The 17,188-nt window shown below is 43.4% G+C and overlaps 1 protein-coding gene across 10 annotated transcripts in view; it reads right to left on the bottom strand.

Moving 5' to 3' along the window:
* The window catches only part of LHFPL3 (LHFPL tetraspan subfamily member 3), a 148,756-nt gene that overhangs the window by 49,505 nt on the left and 82,063 nt on the right, over positions 1–17,188 (bottom strand). For 4 of the 10 annotated variants that reach the window (XR_012801614.1, XR_012801613.1, XR_012801615.1 and 1 more), the window contains exon 3: positions 4,779–5,018. The exons of the other annotated variants lie outside the window; for them this stretch is intronic. The gene's annotated coding sequence lies outside the window, so the exon portion shown is untranslated. The remainder of the gene's footprint in view (positions 1–4,778; positions 5,019–17,188) is intronic. 10 annotated transcript variants of the gene reach the window in all.

The following is a 17,188-nucleotide window of genomic DNA, read 5'->3' as shown; positions in this document are numbered from 1 at the left end:
CCGATGCTGGAGCAGGATAGTCCAATCCTAAGGGACCTGCAGGAATTCAAAGACGACATGAGGCTGATGTTAGACGACCCAAATCGTTGTGCGACCACCGAAACAGTCTTGGTTAATCTTCGTCAGGGAAGACGCCCGGCAGCAGAATACGCTTCAGAATTCTGTAGATGGGTTGCTGAAACTAATTGGAATGAAGCTGCACAGCAATTTCATTTTCGCAGGGGTTTCTCTGGACAAATCAGAGATGAACTTGATCGGGTTATGGCCCCAGAGGGTTTTGAAGAGACTGAAGGATCACGGAAAGGAGAATGGAGAGACAGGGAAGCATGTTTAACAACACTGGCTTGAGAAATGCTGATATGTCCGCATTTTCCAGAGCCACCTCTGGTTCACTCCCTGAAGTTGAGCCGATGCAGGTGGATACCATTTTAGGACCTATTTCCTCCGAAGAACGGAATAGACACTGTTCGGAGGACCTCTGCTTATTTGGGGTGAATTCAGGGCACTATCTCGCCAATGACGCAACCAAATCCCCGCGATCTGTTCCGGGCCCTAAGAGAGAACAGCTGCATGCCCTTTCCCAAACGGTCTTCTCCACAGCTCAGGATCAAAAGGAATCCCCGCCTAGATATCCACACCTCCTTGTTCTCGTTATTCTTGAGGAAGGAACTCGTCATCTCTCCACAACCGCAATGATCGACTTTATGGACATAGAATTTGCCAAAACTCATTTGGCGCCGGCCTACCCAAGGAGTAAGTAAGGATGGAAATCGTTGACTGCTCCCCTTTGAGCTCTGGACCTGTCACCCATGAAACCTACAGCTTGACGTTGCTTATGGACCCTAATCATCAGGAGACAATTTCAATTAACCTCCTACCTTCACCCCAGTTTCCAGTGATTTTAGGAATCCCGTGGCTAATGATACATAACCCACAAATTGACTGGAAGACTCGGACAGTCACATTCCTTTCGGAGCACTGCCAGCTTTCCTGATTGCCTAAAATTCCTGCGCCAGAGTGCATAAGCATGCACCATATGTCTACCGCTAAAGAATATCTGTAGCTCATCCAAAACGCGGAGTTCCTAGATGTCGGTGACAAGAAAAAAAGCTGATAAACTTCCCCCTGATCATCCCTATGACTGTCCCATCGAGTTACTACCAGGCATCTCCATTACTTTTGGAAGGATCTATTAACTCCAGGTGAAGGGAATTACTTTGAAGTTGAATTAATGACTAAAAAAACTCCACCTTATGATTGTCTCTGGTTCTATGAGACTGGGATTGAATAATACAAAAAGTATCGAAGAGAGAAAAACAAAGTAACAAACCATAAGATAACAGTACGTACTTCACTCACTCATACCAATCAGAAAAATTAGACCTACAATATTGTACAATATAGAGATGACTCCTTGAAAAAAGAACACAAATGTGTCCAAAAAGGAGATATCTAGATAACCATATTACTGTGGACCCAGGGAAAGAAACTGAAATTAAAAAAAAAACAACTGTAAAAGAAATTAACATAAAAACATAGTACTTCATGGAATTATAATCATAATTGAGCCAATATTGTCAAAATACTATATTGAGTAAATGCATGAACAATTTTTACAGGTCTATGTAAAAGTCTTTTTTAAGCAATCATTTTGAAGTACAGTATTATACATACAAAATGTAGAATCAAACAAACAAATATAATAATAATAATAATAATTTGAACAAACCAATATTTAAACATATAATATGGGAAATATAAATGTACATAAAATGATGCAATTCCCAATCTGTACTGATCCTGGAGGGAGCTAAAGTACCTAAAGAATGAATCCAAAACATCTCCTTTCTATTGAGGGCATTCAATCTGTCACCTAACCTGTTCAATACCCCAAAATGTAAGGGTGGATAAACTACCATATGAGCACTAAGAAAAATGTCTGGACCGGAATCCTCATATCTTCATGTTTTATGGATGTGCTCCATGATTCTATGTTTTAGTGGCCTAATGGTACATCCCATATATTCACTACCACAACTGCATGTTCGATAATAAATGACGTAGCTTGTGTTGCGATTAATTAAAGATCTAAGCTTGTAGCCATTGTCAAGTATTTTTGTGGGTTTGGCAAAGGGGCAGCCCTTACATTGTCCACATTTGAAAAATCCCTTGGTCAGACATTGAGTCCCCCTAAATCCTGGATTAGAATAAAAGAAACTATGGAAACATGAGTAGCCAATGATTTGGACTTCCTAAATACTACTCTAGGACCCGTACGAATGAAAGTTTTGAGATCTTTATCCAAAGACAAAATACTTGAATGTCTTGAAATAATAGATTTGATCTGATTTGCTTGGCTACTAAATCTAGTAATAAACAAAGGAGTAGAGGACATCGCCACGTGATTGAACGCTCTCTGAAGTGTATTTAGACCTATCCATTCTTATAAATTGTTCAATTCTTTCAAATTTCTTTTGCTCACTTGCTGCAAGAAAATTGAATCTCTCCTTGTGATAGGCACAATTAAAAGCTTAATGTATATAATCTCTTTTATAACCCATATAAATAAATCTGGAGGCCAGTCATGTGATTGTTTAAGAAAGGACTTGAGAGGAGAATGTGAGAGAGTAGTCGAGTGTGACCCCTAAGCAGCGTACTTGGGCTACTTGGTGAATGATGGTACTTCCAACAGTAATGTGGAAGGAGGTAGTAGGGCCAGGTTTGGGAGGAAGTATAAGGAGCTCTGTTTTTGCCATGGGTCATCCAGGATGATATAGCCCAGAGACATTCAAAAACTTTGGTCTGTACAGCAGGTGTAAGGTTAGGGGTTGAAAAGTAAATTTGTGTGTCGTCAGCATAGAGGTGATATTTAAACCCAAGAGATGAGATTAGGTCACCTAGAGAAAGTGTGTACAGAGAAAAGAGAAGAGTTCCCAGGACAAAGCCCTGGAGTACCCCCACAGAGAGATCGATGGAGGAGGAGCTGTTAGCAGAAGAGACACTGAAAGTACGATGGGAGAGGTAAGCGGAGATCCAGGATAGAACTTTGTTACGAATACCAATACCAATGTGAAGGAGAGGAGGGTGGTCCACGGTGTCAAATGATGTAGAGAGGTCGAGTAATATGAGCAGAGTGTAATAACCTCTGTCTTTGGCAGCATGGAGGTCATTAGTTATTTTAGTGAGGGCTGTTTCAGTCGAGTAAGCAGTGCGGAAGCCAGATTGTAGAGGTTTTAGGAGAGAATAGGTGCTGAGAAAATGGAGCAAGCGAGAGAATACAAGACGTTCAAGGAGTTTACAAGCAAAAGGCAGGAGGGAGACAGGTCGAAAGTTAGAAAGACAGGTAGGCTCAAGCTTGCTGTTTTTGACTAATGTTGCATGCTTGAAGGAGGAGGGGAAAGTACCAGAGTAGAGGGAGGAGTTAAAAATGTGTGTGAGCGTAGGGGTTATAGTAGGAGCAAGAGGTTCTAGGAGATGGGATGGAATGGGGTCAAGAGGGCAAGTAGAGGGAGTAGAGGAGACCAGCAGTGACACATCCTCCTCTGAAGATATGTAGGATATATAATGTCTATAGAAAGGCAAGGCAGCAGTAAACCAAAATAAATACATATATACACATACATACTGTTCATATATACACAAAGAATAACTGATACAAAGAACAACTCCTGCTCAGCCAATAATGAAGATAGTGATGGAGGATCAACGTGCATGCAGGATAATTGGTAATCAGAAACAAGGGAGAACAGGCTCTGCATTATTGCACTCATGATCTAAGTATATGGATGAATTAAAACTCATCATTTTTTAATTATGTACTTATTAAAGATTTAAGTGAATACAAAGAATAGTAAACCAACATATTAAGATATATACAACAATAATTAAAACTGGTCCAAGACAGGTCCAGAATATTTAAGTAAATATTTGGACGAAGGAAAATAGGGGCTGGGGGAAAATAATACTATCGTTCACTATGGTAGGTCACACCTGAATTAATCTTAATTAATCTAGTATTAATCTGTATTAATAGTATTAATCTGAATTAAGCTAGTATTGCCAAAGAAAGCCTAAACATGTCCAAACTCCTATAGAAGAAAGTGTTAGTAGGGGTTACTTTCAAACAGGTCTTTATGTTAAATGAGGATTATAGCTCTCAGTTGAAAGACCTGTGAACACTCCTGCAGTAACTAAATACTGTATATTACTAGAAGCAATAGCCTTAGTCTCTCAGTGAACATCTAAAAGAGACAGATATATCAGTTAGGTCACGTGTCCAATTATTTACTTAAATATTCTGGACCTGCCTTGGACTAGTTGTAATTATTGATGTATACATTAATGTTAGTTTACTATTCCTTTCAATTCACTTATAATTTTTTTTAATTATGTACTTATTAAAGATTTACATTTTAATTAATTCATATACAGTATTTAGATCATGAGTGCAATACTGCAGAGCCTGTTCTCCCTTGTTTCAATATATACACAAACACACAACGAGGGAAGGTCAGCCACAGGAGAGACTGTGCGTTTAAGCTCAATCAGTCATACTGTAGTTGTCCATGACTGCACTGCTCTCAGAGATTGCAACCAGAATGCATCAAGTAGTGCTATGCAAGGCATTGTGGTGCCCATTCTGGGAGAGCACAGTGGTAACCGGTTTTCTTTCTGAGGGTGAGGAAGCCTCATGCATACAAATACACATATGGCCAATTTAGAGGGTTCCCAGACAAAACCTCTGGTTCTGGGGACCTCTCAGTTTCCCAGATATTTACCTCTTTATGTACCAGTGTTTCTGCTCCCTTTTGGGAAGTCAATATGGCCGCCATCCAAGCCTCACTCACATAAACCAACAGGAAGCCGCAATGTCATCAGTGCATGACATCACTGCTTCATATTGAATGCTCCCGTTGACCATCTTTGATTTTATATAGAATATCTCAGGAACTGGGGGGTCCTGAAGCTAAGAATAGTGCAGTTCAGCTCCCGTGGACCACTGGGTTCAGATTCAGGTTCTGTAAAAAAAAAAAACAAAAAAAAAAAAACTGGGGGATTGCTGCTACATTTCCAGAACCTTACATCAATTAGTCAGGGCTCTCTCAACACACAGACACAGTAATGCTCTTCTATTTGGAGTGTGTAAACTGGGCATTACATTTCACTTTTAAAAATCAAGATGCACAAATAAATATTACTCGCCCAACCCAACAGTATCAATTTTAAAGGGAAAATGTAAATTCTAAAAATTAAAATAGGACAATGGTTTCAACACACACACACACACACAAGAAAATAAAACAAATGAATATGACAAGTATCCTCTTTATTGCCAGAGTAGGCTGCAGCACGAAATATGGTACTGGCCCAATGGAACTGAAAATGTAGCAAAATTAAACATAAAAATAGGTATCTCTTTACAATGTGTTTATTGTACAACTGCTGTTGTCTGTGTTATAAGGTTCTAACTTTTGTTCAAACTGTGAAATTTGACAAATTTGAGATCAAACTTAAGTTTGAAAGAAATCTTCATTTTCGTTATGTATTATTATTTTATTTAGCTGGTCTGAGCAACCTTCTTCAACATCAGAATCTTTATTTCATTTTAAATTCAAATTTTTAGCTCCTACCAAGAATTTGGATTGAGTACTTACTTAACATAACAGAGGCTGAGATACTGTGCCAAACATTATAAGTACATGTCTGATATATGTACATAGGGATTTAATAGCTTTGTATTCCCATCAGAGGACTCCAATATAATAATTAAGAAGGCAAACAAAAGGTGTGGAAGTAGTTGTGAAAAAATCTGAACAATATAAAATTGAGGCTTTAGGCAGTTAGGTGATATGCTCACTTACAGAAAACTTGACTTTGACCCTATGGTAAAATATCCCACCGAGATTTGTGACATTGTACAAATGGCATAACACAATACAGGCATACCCCGCATTAACGTGGGCATGTATGTAAAGCGAAAATGTACTTAAAGTGAAGCACTACCTTTTTCCTACTTATCAATGCATGTACTGTACTGCAATCGTCATATACGTGTATAACTGATGTAAATAACTCATTTGAAACAGGCTCTATAGTCTCCCAGCTTGCGCACAGCTTCGGTACAGGTAGGGAGCCGGTATTGCTGTTCAGGACGTGCTGACAGGCGCATGCGTGAGCTGCCGTTTGCCTATTGAGCGATATGTACTTACTCGCGAGTGTACTTAAAGTGAGTGTCCTTAAACCGGGGTATGCCTGTAGATGGATTGATGATGACATAACCCCAGACACCCACTCTTCTACCCATTACCTAAGGTACACAAATATCTTCTTTAACCCCTGGGCAGACCAAATTATTTCACCTTTAGCCTCCACTAATCAACCAATTTCACAGTTTCTATATTTTTTCTTACTGAAATCTATAGGCTACTAAAAATATAACGTGAGAGATTCTTTAGCTTTAGCTGGAAAATAATCAATTTTAGCGTCTATGGACATTTCAACTTTGTATGCAAATATTCTACATCAGGAAATCTTTGAAGTCATCAGAAAAATGTTTAAAACGTGATCATCAAGTTAACCAATTCATAGATTTCCTATTACTACTCTTGCATTTTCCCAAAAAATTATTTTAGATTCAAAACATTTTTTTTTTTACAAACTAGAGGTATGCATATGGCACCGGCATATGCAAACCTCTACATAGAGCTAGCATTTTTTATCTGGTCATACTGATCAAGTTATACTGTATGATGGCAAACTTTCTGCAACATTGTACAGAAAACCCACAGATAACACTATTTCTCCAGCAAACAGCTACCATCCACCTAATGTGTTTAAATCTCAGTAGACAAAGAGGAGAATCTGGATACTATATTAATCAACATACAAAATAGGTTCCAAAAAATGGGCTACAATAAAACGGACTTAATGCACATGAAAAAAAATAGAAAATATAGACACAGCAAAAGAATAGGACAAAATGTTATGGCATTTGTCACCTCATACACCCCAGCCAGTAAATTAATTCGCGTGGCCCCCTATAGTGATGACCATGAGTGGGATCACCTAATAGTGGGATCTAGCCACTGAGGGAAATAATGTTGCTGATATAACTATGAGGATAAGCACCCGTGTATAATGTTTAACAGGTAAATCCTCGTGGTGTACAAATACATATTATTAATAGAATCAGCAGCAATATTAGTGAGGATCTAGCAGCGCTACACTGATGACAAAGGTAGCTCAATTAAATAGTGGTGAACTCACTGCTGATAAATGTACCATGTATCCAAAAGTATATATAGCAATTATTGCAAAGTTGAACAGTAGTACTCTCTGTGTGAAGCTATCTGGTATTGATACCTAAGGATCCTGATATACCAGGTACACTGGCTAGATACAGTAGTAGGTAATACGTCAGCCAGAAAGTCAAACAAGCTATCAGATTGATGTGGTACAAAGTATCAGAATAGTGTTACATGCTGAACTAGACCTAACTAAGTTTTCTTATAAGTATCTCAACTGGTAGAAGTAGCCCGCCGTGTTACACTAAAACAGACCCATAGCGGTGCCTGATGGCGTAAATTAGGTGCCCAACACACGTTTCCCTCCAACTACAGAGCTTCGTCAGGGGAAAATTTGCGAGGGGCTCAGTAAACTAGATATTTAAAGGGAAGCAGTTGCCATGGTCCCAGATAAACAAAGTGCATTGCGCATGCATGGAAAGACATGGTAACAGAGTAATTGGGCATTGCGCATGCGCCAGCAAGTAAAGATACTCGTTGGATACATATTGCGCATGCCTGATAGAATCATTTATTCAACTCTCATACCGTTGTGCATGAGCAGGGACTTAAACTAATTCCACAGTCATGTACAAAGCGTGATAGAGCGATCAGTATACGCACGAACATTACACATGCGAGAGCAGATAAAAAATACGCATCCAGTGCGCATTGAGCATGTACAGGGACAGAGATCATTACCACCAATATATACCACGCATGCGCGGCATAATAGAGCGATCAATATATGTAAATAACAGAGTGATCAGGCATTGCGCATGCTCTATGTACGATTGTGGCAGTGGTCTATGTCCTTACTTATGCGCAATGCTCTGAGATCTGATACTATAGAGTGGCCATAGTGGACATGTCCTGCACAGGAACACGGAAAACCCTGCTACTTAAAAAGTGGGGTGGGGTGAGCTTAAACCCTGGGAGGAGGGGCCACTAACCTCCAATCAACTGATACAAGTTGAAAATGAAAATTAATAAACACACTGTCACGAGTGCTCACCATAAACAAGGCGGGACCGCGAGGCTGAGGTGGGGATATTGATAGCCACCGACCAACAACTGAGAAGGCACGTCCAGAGTGCAGAGTGGTAATCGTTTAGCCGGGTCATGGTAGGAGAGGTCAGAGTGGTCTAGGTACTTGCCGTGGTTAAGGAGAGAAGGTCAGATAGTCGTTGATGCGGTGCCAGAGTCCAGGGGTAGAGAGAATAGCAGTCGAATCCGTAACCATGGTCCAGGGGTCAGAGAAGTCGGGAGTCCGGGTGCAAGCTGAGGTCAAAAATACAAAGCAGGACAAGGCAAGGCAATAGGAAGCAAGGAGGTAAGCACACAAGAAAGTTTATGCTCAGCCAATTTGCAAAGGGGCTGGCTGAGCATATAAAGGAGAGAGAGCCAATGGGAAGGCTGCAGGGAGTGAGCATCATCAGTATGCTATATAGTGATAGGCAGGGGCGGAGCCCGTAGCAGCTGTGGAATAAGTGATCCCGTTAACCCCTTGAGTGCCTGTGTCCGTGTGGCGTCTGCACATATTCCGTGTGCGCTGTGTGCTGCCCATGTTGTCATGGAGGCGGGACCTGGGAGCGGTCCCCGTGGTCCCTGCCCTTCCAACAATGTGGTGCCTGGGCGTAAGTTGTGGCTGGCACGCATCATAGGTGACGTTGTGAGATGAGTGACTGGGACGGGACCTTATGCTCATCCTCACAGTACACCCCCTTCAGGGGCGACCTCCGGGCGTCTCAGGGATGGCTTAAGAGGGTACCTTGAGTGGAATGCCCAGATGAGCCTTCGAGCGTCTAACTGATCCCGAGATCCAGGACCGCTCCTCGGGGCCAAAGCCCCTCCAATGAATGAGGTACTGGAGCCTTCCCCTGATAACCTGCAATCCAGTACTTACTGCACTTCGAATTCTTGCTGTCTGTCTATGAGGAGGGGTTCTGGTGGTGAGACCGAGGCAGAAGAGTGAGGATCCTGTATACATGGTTTCAGGAGGGATGTGTGAAAAACGGATGGAATGCGCATTGAAGATAGTAATTGTAAGCGATAGGTAACCGGGTTGATCCTCTCGGAGATGGTAAATGGACCAATAAATCTGGGTGCTAGTTTAGCTGTGGGAACTTTTAGTCGAATGTTCTTGGTAGAAAGCCACACCTTATTCCCTGGTTTGTATGCTGGGGATCCTCGTCGATTTCGGTCCGCCTGTTCCTTCTGTAGAAAAACTGCTTTCTTGAGATTCCCTTGAATCTTCTCCCATGAGTTCTTTAACTGTTGGATCCTGTTATCCGCTGCTGGTACCCCGGATCTGGGTCCTGTCATGGGAAGGACTGATGGGTGAAAACCATAATTGATGAAGAACGGTGAATCCATCGTAGACTCGTTCCCTAAATTATTGTGGGAGAACTCCGCCCAAGGTAGATCTGTCCAGTTGTCCTGGGAGTCGGATGCAAAACATTGAATAAATTGTTCCAACGACTGGTTAGTCCGTTCCCTTTGGCCGTTAGTCTGGTACAAAGAAAAAAAATTAAGAGAAATCCCCAGTTGTTGGCAAAAGGAATGCCACAATTTAGAAATAAATTGGGAACCCCGATCTGAAACAATAACCTGAGGTACATTATGGAGACGAAAATTTTCATGGACAAAGATTTCAGAAAGCTTGGATGCATTCGGCAGGCCCCTACGAGTGATAAAGTGGGCTTGCTTGGAGAACTGGTCCACCACTACCAGAATGGCGTTCATGCCTTTAGATATGGTTAGTTCAACGATAAAGTCCATAGATAAGTGGGTCCATGGCCGATCAGGGATAGGAAGAGGTTGGAGTAACCCTGTGGGTTTGTTCTGGGGAGTTTTATTTTGAGCACAAGTCGGGCATGAGGCGACAAATTCTTTGATCTCCCTCTGCATTCCTGGCCACCAGAAAGTCCGTTCAAGCAGATCAGTGGTTCTTCTAGTGCCAGGATGTCCCGAGCACCTGGAGGAATGACCCCATTCCATAACCTTCCTTCCTTTGATGGCCAGGAGTTCCCGGTTGCCTACATCGTAATTTTGTTCGGCCGGGAATTTTTTTTGGGAGAAGGAAGCGCACGGTGCAGTTTGGCCTGAGGTGTCTTTCTCTGAGATAGAACTGCTCCGGCCCCGCCGTCAGAAGTGTCCACCTCCAGGGTGAAGGGTAAACTAGGATCCGGGTGTACGAGGACAGGAGCTGACACGAAGGCTGTTTTCAATTTCCCAAAAGCCTGATTCGCAGCAGAGGAGCATGTGGCTGGGTCGGCACATTTCTGGGTTAAGGCAGTAATGGGCGCTTCCACAGAAGAGAAGTTCAATAGGAATCTTCGGTATTAGTTGGCGAAGCCCAGGAAGCGTTGTACGGCCTTCAGCGTTGTAGGACGAGGCCAATCCAAGACCGCTTTCACCTTGGCAGGATCCATGGCAAAGCCGGTGTCTTATATGATGTAACCAAGAAAGGTCATTTTAGTCTGGAGAAACTGGCATTTCTCCAACTTGGCGAATAGGCGATTCTTTCGCAGACGTTGAAGTACCTGTTTAACCTGACCCGAATGCTCCTGTACGGACTTGGAAAAAATTAGGATATCATCAAGATAGACAATGACAAATTGTCCGAGGAGGTCCCTGAAAATTTCATTAAAATCCTGGAATACCGCTGGAGCATTAGAAAGGCCGAATGGCATCACAAGGTATTTGTAGTGTCCGTCCCGGGTGTTGAAGGCTGTCTTTCATTTGTCTCCCCAACGGATTCTTACAAGATTGTAAGCTCCTCGCAGATCCAGTTTGGTGAAGATAGTGGCCCCCTGCAGATTGTCAAAGAGTTCGGAGATTAGTGGTAAGGGGTACCGATTCTTTATAGTGATTTTGTGAAGGTCCCAATAGTCGAAACAGGGTCTGAGGGTCCCATCTTTTTTCTTTACAAAGAAAAACACCACTCCTGCGGGTGAAGAGGATTTCCGGATAAACCCCCTCTGGAGGTTCTCAGAGATGTATTCTTTCATGGCCTTGGTCTCCTGAGTTATGCATCAGTAGTACATAGAAAGCCACCAATATCAAAAAATTTGATAGCACCTAGCAAACTAAGAAATATTAACATTACCAATACGACAACTGGTAAAGGTAATTTTAGGTGTAGGCGGCAAATATGTATAATGTGTAAACACTTATGTAAAACAATATTAAGCATATGCTTGGATATATTAACCCCTTCTGGGTTTATTTCACATAACATTAGTATGCATTGAGCGTAGGAACTTGCTATAGAGACTTACCTTGACGTGGTTAGCAGGCTTGGCATTATTTGATCAAAGGATGTAAACCAAAAGTCTCCTTTATCTTATAGATTTTTACACCTTATATATATATTCCCCATTTATTGCTATCCCAAAGGGAGAAGCGCAGGGATTCACGGTCTGTTTTTCACATTTGTATGGCCAATACCTTCGGCAACTGCATGCTCCTTACATTTATTTATTTATTTATAAAATATTTTACCAGGAAGTAATACATTGAGAGTTACCTCTCGTTTTCAAGTATGTCCTGGGCACAGAGTAAAACAAAATAATACATGGTTACAAATACAGTTACATAAATGAACAAGGTATACATTATATACAAGACATTGCATGCACAGTTAAAGAAAATATATATTATGAGCGTATGAAACAGTTACAGACCAGATTAAAGTGTGAGACAGCCTTAGATTTGAAAGAACTTAAGCTGGTGGTGGATATGAGAGTCTCTGGTAGGTTGTTCCAGTTTTGGGGTGCACGGAAGGAGAAGGAGGAACGTCCGGATACTTTGTTGAGTCTTGGGACCATGAATAGTCTTTTGGAGTCTGATCTCAGGTGATAGGTACTGCATGTGGTAGGGGTGAGGAGCTTGTTCAGGTAGCTGGGTAGCTTGCCCAGAAAGTATTTGAGGGTGAGACAGGAAAGGTGAACTTTGCGCCTAGACTCTAGTGATGACCAATCTAGTTCTTTGAGCATTTCGCAGTGATGTGTGTTGTAGTTGCATTGGAGAACAAAACGACAAATTGAATTGTAGAGGGTGTCAAGTTTGCTAAGGTGGGTTTGAGGAGCCGAGCCATATACTATGTCTCCATAGTCAATAATTGGCATTAGCATCTGCTGTGCAATACGCTTTCTGACCAGGAGACTTAGGGAGGATTTGTTCCTGTAAAGTACATGGAGAAGCGCGGCGATTATATATTTGTTTTACATTTTCTGTTGGGCCGATTTTAATCCTTAGCAGCACGCTCCTAGAGGGCAACACTATTAGGGTATAAGTAATATATTTAGCCAATCATCTGCAACTGTTTATTGGGCAGCTTGTGGGAGGCCAGCCCCTCCTTCTTCTAGGTATATAATCTCCCAGCAAGGTCCCTGTATTTTACTATTCACTTTACTTGCAGACATGTGAGTATCTTCACTGGTATATACCAGTTTTTAACTGCACTATGTTATATTAAGCACTAGCTAATATACCCGGCGTTGCCCGGGATGTAAATGCGTATTAGGTAGTATTATTTATAAATCGTGGAACAATAGGTGACTATTTGTTGGAAAGGTTGGATAATAATGTTGAAAAGAAAGATGGAAGAAAATGTAATACGATGTTGTATAAAAATGGTTTATTGTAAACACACCACAGTACAATGTATATTTTGGTGACATAAGTGATGTAAAAATGTGAGGCGTGTGTCCTGCTAGGGTGTGAGCGTGTGAGGCGGCGGGTGGGTGTTCAGTACGGGTGGCGCGTGGGTAGTGAGTGCTGGCTGTGGGTCGGGGTCCTGCTAGGGTGTGAGGCGGCGGGTGTGTAGCGAGTGCGGGCGACAGCTGGTCAGTGATGTTGTTGCGTAGGGGCAGGAGGCGGCGGGTGTCTGTTCAGTGTGTGCGGCGGCTGTGTGGCGCAGGGGTGTGAGTGGTGGGTGGGCGAAAGGCAGAGGCGGGAGGGCGGCCGAAAGGCGGTGAAGGGAGGGTGGTGAAGGGGGGGCGGAGGGGAGGGGGGATAGGAAGGGGGAGGTGGAGGAGGGGAAGGGGGGAGGTGGAGAAGGGGGAGCGTGGGGGGGTGAGGAGAGGTGAAGGGGGGGTGAGGGGAGGTGAAGGGGGGAGGGGAGGTGGAGGGGGTGACAGGAGGTGATGGGGGGGTGACGGGAGGTGGAGGGGGGGGATGATGGGAGGTGAGGGGGAGGGGGAGAGGGAGGGAAGGGGGAGGTGAAGGTTGGGGGGAGGAAGAGGTGAAGGGGGGGAGGAGAGGAGGTGAAGGGGGGGAGAGGAGGTGAAGGGGGGGGGAGAGGAGGTGAAGGGGGGGGGAGAGGGGGGAAGGGGGAGGGGGGAAGAGAAGTGGGGGGGAAGGGGTGGAGCGGGGGGGAAGGGGGGGAATGGGTGGAGCGGGGGGAAGGGGGGGGTGCGGGAGGGGAGGTAAGTGACAAATAATGTATCATGTGGCCGCTTGCTCCCCCTTCCTCCAGTCGTCTGTCCCCCCCCCCCCCCCGAAACCTTCCGTCTGTTGTGGACGTCTGCAGACGGGGGCGCGTGCACGCGTTCGGCCGCTCCCTCACCCGTCCGGCCGCTCCCTCACCCCTCCGCCCGCTCCCTCACCCCTCCGCTCCCGTGGATCTGAGGCGGGAGGCAGCGTGTTGTGGCCGCTTCCCCCGGCCGGCTGTCCGCTCCCCCGCTGTGTCCCGGGCGCTCGCTCCCGTGCGGCCGGGGTGTGAGCTTGGAGGCAATGCCGGAAGGGAGGGCGGAGGCGCAGGGGTTGGAGGCAGCGGGAGTCACAGGGGTTTTGCACTGGGAGGGGAGGCACAGAGGTTTTGCGCTGGGAGGGGAGGCACAGGGGTTTTGCGTTGGGAGGGGAGGCGCAGGGGTTGGGGGCCCCGGCGGCAGAGATCTGTGCTGGGAGGGGAGGCACAGTAGTGGGAGGCAGCGGGAGGCGGTGTGAGGCACAGGGGTGACGCAGCGGGAGGCAAAGGGGTTTGAGGCGGCGGCAGGGGTGTGCGCTGGGAGGGGAGGCGGCGGTTTAGTTACTTACCTGGGCGGGAGGTGTGTGTGTGTGTGTATGTGTTGGACCTTTGGCCCGTCACTTTGCCTCAGGCCAATGAGAGGTGTGCGGGGGCGGGCGGGCCAAGAGAGCCATCTCGTTGGCCTGAGGCGGAGTGACGGGCCAAAGGTCCAATGTGATTGCCCCTAGACACAGGGAGACACAGGACAAACAGACACACATACAACGGTTTGGCCTGAGGCGGAGTGACGGGCCAAAGGTCCAATGTGATTGCCCCTAGACACAGGGAGACACAGGACAAACAGACACGCATACAACGGTTTGAGAAATATATATATAGATATGCTTGGATATATTAACCCCTTCTGGGTTTTATTTCACATAATATTAGTATGCATTTAGCGTAGGGACCTGCTATAGAGACTTACCTTGACATGGTTAGCAGGCTTGGCATTATTTGATCAAAGGATGTAAACCAAAAGTCTCCTTTATCTAATAGATTTTTATACCATATATATATATATATTCCCCATTTATTGCTATCCCAAAGGGAGAAGCGCAGGTATTCACTGTCTGTAATGTGTAAACACTTACAGTACATGACTGTTTTAGGTCATATACAAATGGGAGCACCCACAAGGTGAAGGGACACATTGAATGCCAGACAACACATGTGATGTACATGTTAAGTGCCCTTGTCGCGTGCCATGCCAGATCGCGTGTCCTGTTGATTCAACTACATTGTATCAGTAGCTCTCACTCGCTACAATTAGGAGTGCAGTAAATACATACACGAAACAGGACAAATGACTACCTTAAATTTGACGAATATGCACACATACCAGAAAAACCTCCTCAATATTGTAAGAGATTCATACAACCAGTTCTAGGCGTCTTTGATTCTACCGGCATTCATCTCCTGCGGCTGACGTAAGCCTCGAGGACGCCGCCGGAACCCGACGATCGTTTCGTGCCAAACACGGGCGCTTCTTCAAAGGGGAGGAGTGTGTGCTGAATGCAGGTAATTCGGATTTAAATATCCCTCCTTGAGGGTGGAGCGTGCGACGTGTTGAACCAATTGCGCAAACCGCATTTGTTTATGCTCCATACAGGTTCCCACTGCTATTAAGGGATGTGAACAGATCTCATTTAGTCAGTAGATCTGTTAATTTATGATTGAATAGTGCGGGCCAATAATCCCCCGCATGCATAACTTTATAGGATAGGAGGTGGAAGGACTGATGGAAACAGATCAATATATTCTAAAATTAAAAAAAAGAGAAAATGGTATATATTATATACTATTACACAGGGAGCCTACCATATATTGTGGTATGTGGTGATTCCATATTTAAAGTTTATGGTATCCCTATATGGTGTACAGTACATATTTAAGACCAGGGTAAATGACAATAAAATAATTATAAAATGTTATTATGTAGGAGTGTGCTACTGCTAAGTGGACCGCAATATTAAAGGACCCTGTTTTACAAACATATTTGCCACAGACAAATAGGGTCATTTTTACTAAGGCCATGTCACTTACAAAAACTATTGCCCCCAGTTGTTTAAAATCAGAAAAGGAATATCAAAACAAAATCATTTCTCTATATAAAAGGATTTTTCAAATGTCTTAAATGTAAGATGTGTGAGCTTAACCCATTAGAGATCAAACAGTTCAAGGCATTCTCTTCTACATTCACTAAAAAAGTATTTGATATATAGATTCCTAAGTTGTGATTCGTTCAATACAGTATATTTGATTACGTGCCTGTGTCCGAAACAGTATACAGGTCGTACTAACCGCAAATTAAAGATGCGTTTTGCGGAACATATCACCAACATCCAGAAGGGTTTTATGCAACAAAGCCTTTCCAGGCATTTTAAAGAATGCCATGGCCAAAACCCTGCAGGGATAAAATGTATTGGCATAGATATTTTGGAGCCAAGTATGAGAGGGGGAGATATTATCAATAAAAATATCTAAATTTGAAACCAAGTGGATCCATTTGATGAAAACCTTAGTGCCAAATGGACATAACATCGATATTGATCTGGGCGCTTTTCTCCAAAATTGATATTTATCTCCCCATTCTGCAAACTGGCTCCCAATATATGCTCTGTTTTGGAAATACATCTGATATATAGAATTTTGCTGGAGGATATAGGTATATGTGATAGCTGGAAGTTGTAATCCCCTTTACGTATAAAATGCAAACATATGTTACACTATTTTTCCATGTACACCATGTTGGTATAAATTGTTTAACAACTTTTTTCCCTTGATTTTATTTAAAATATATTGTTTATTTTTATTATGATATTAAAACATTTTATTTATCTTTGTTATTATGAAGTGTCTGTTACTTATATTTCTACCTGTGATTATGTAAATCTGCTCATGAGAGAACTCATTGGTAGATGCTTCACTATTTTGATTGGATTTTCAATTTCCTAATCAACCTACTAGAGCATGGACACAGGTATAAATATAGGGGATGTATTTACATCTTTATACCCATGATGAAGTCTATGTTTTAGACGAAACGCATAGGGTTAGTAGGAGATAATACTTATTCCATGTATATGCTACTTGTCTGATCCATTCTTTTAATATATATTCCTAAAAAGTAGTTTGTGTCTGCCGATTGTCATCTACGCGAGAATCCTAGTTCTCCCCTACGCCTGACATCCGAGGTTACCCCCCAGTGTGTTCAATCTACATTCAGCTGGAAGGTGGAACACCTATTGATAGCCATCACACTGCTTGTACGAGTACAATTTCAAACTGCTGTGCTCGTTGAAGGAGGGAGTGTTTTGCAGCAGAGAACCGGAAGGGTGACTGTGGGCAGTCTCTTTGGTTATCGGAGCGTTGCTGGGAGAAGGCTACC

The sequence above is a fragment of the Ascaphus truei genome, chromosome 5 (genome assembly GCF_040206685.1).
Source record: "Ascaphus truei isolate aAscTru1 chromosome 5, aAscTru1.hap1, whole genome shotgun sequence".
NCBI classification, from domain to species: domain Eukaryota; kingdom Metazoa; phylum Chordata; class Amphibia; order Anura; family Ascaphidae; genus Ascaphus; species Ascaphus truei.
The sequence above is the reverse complement of the archived record's forward strand: the minus strand, read 5'-3'. Positions and strand labels throughout refer to the sequence as shown.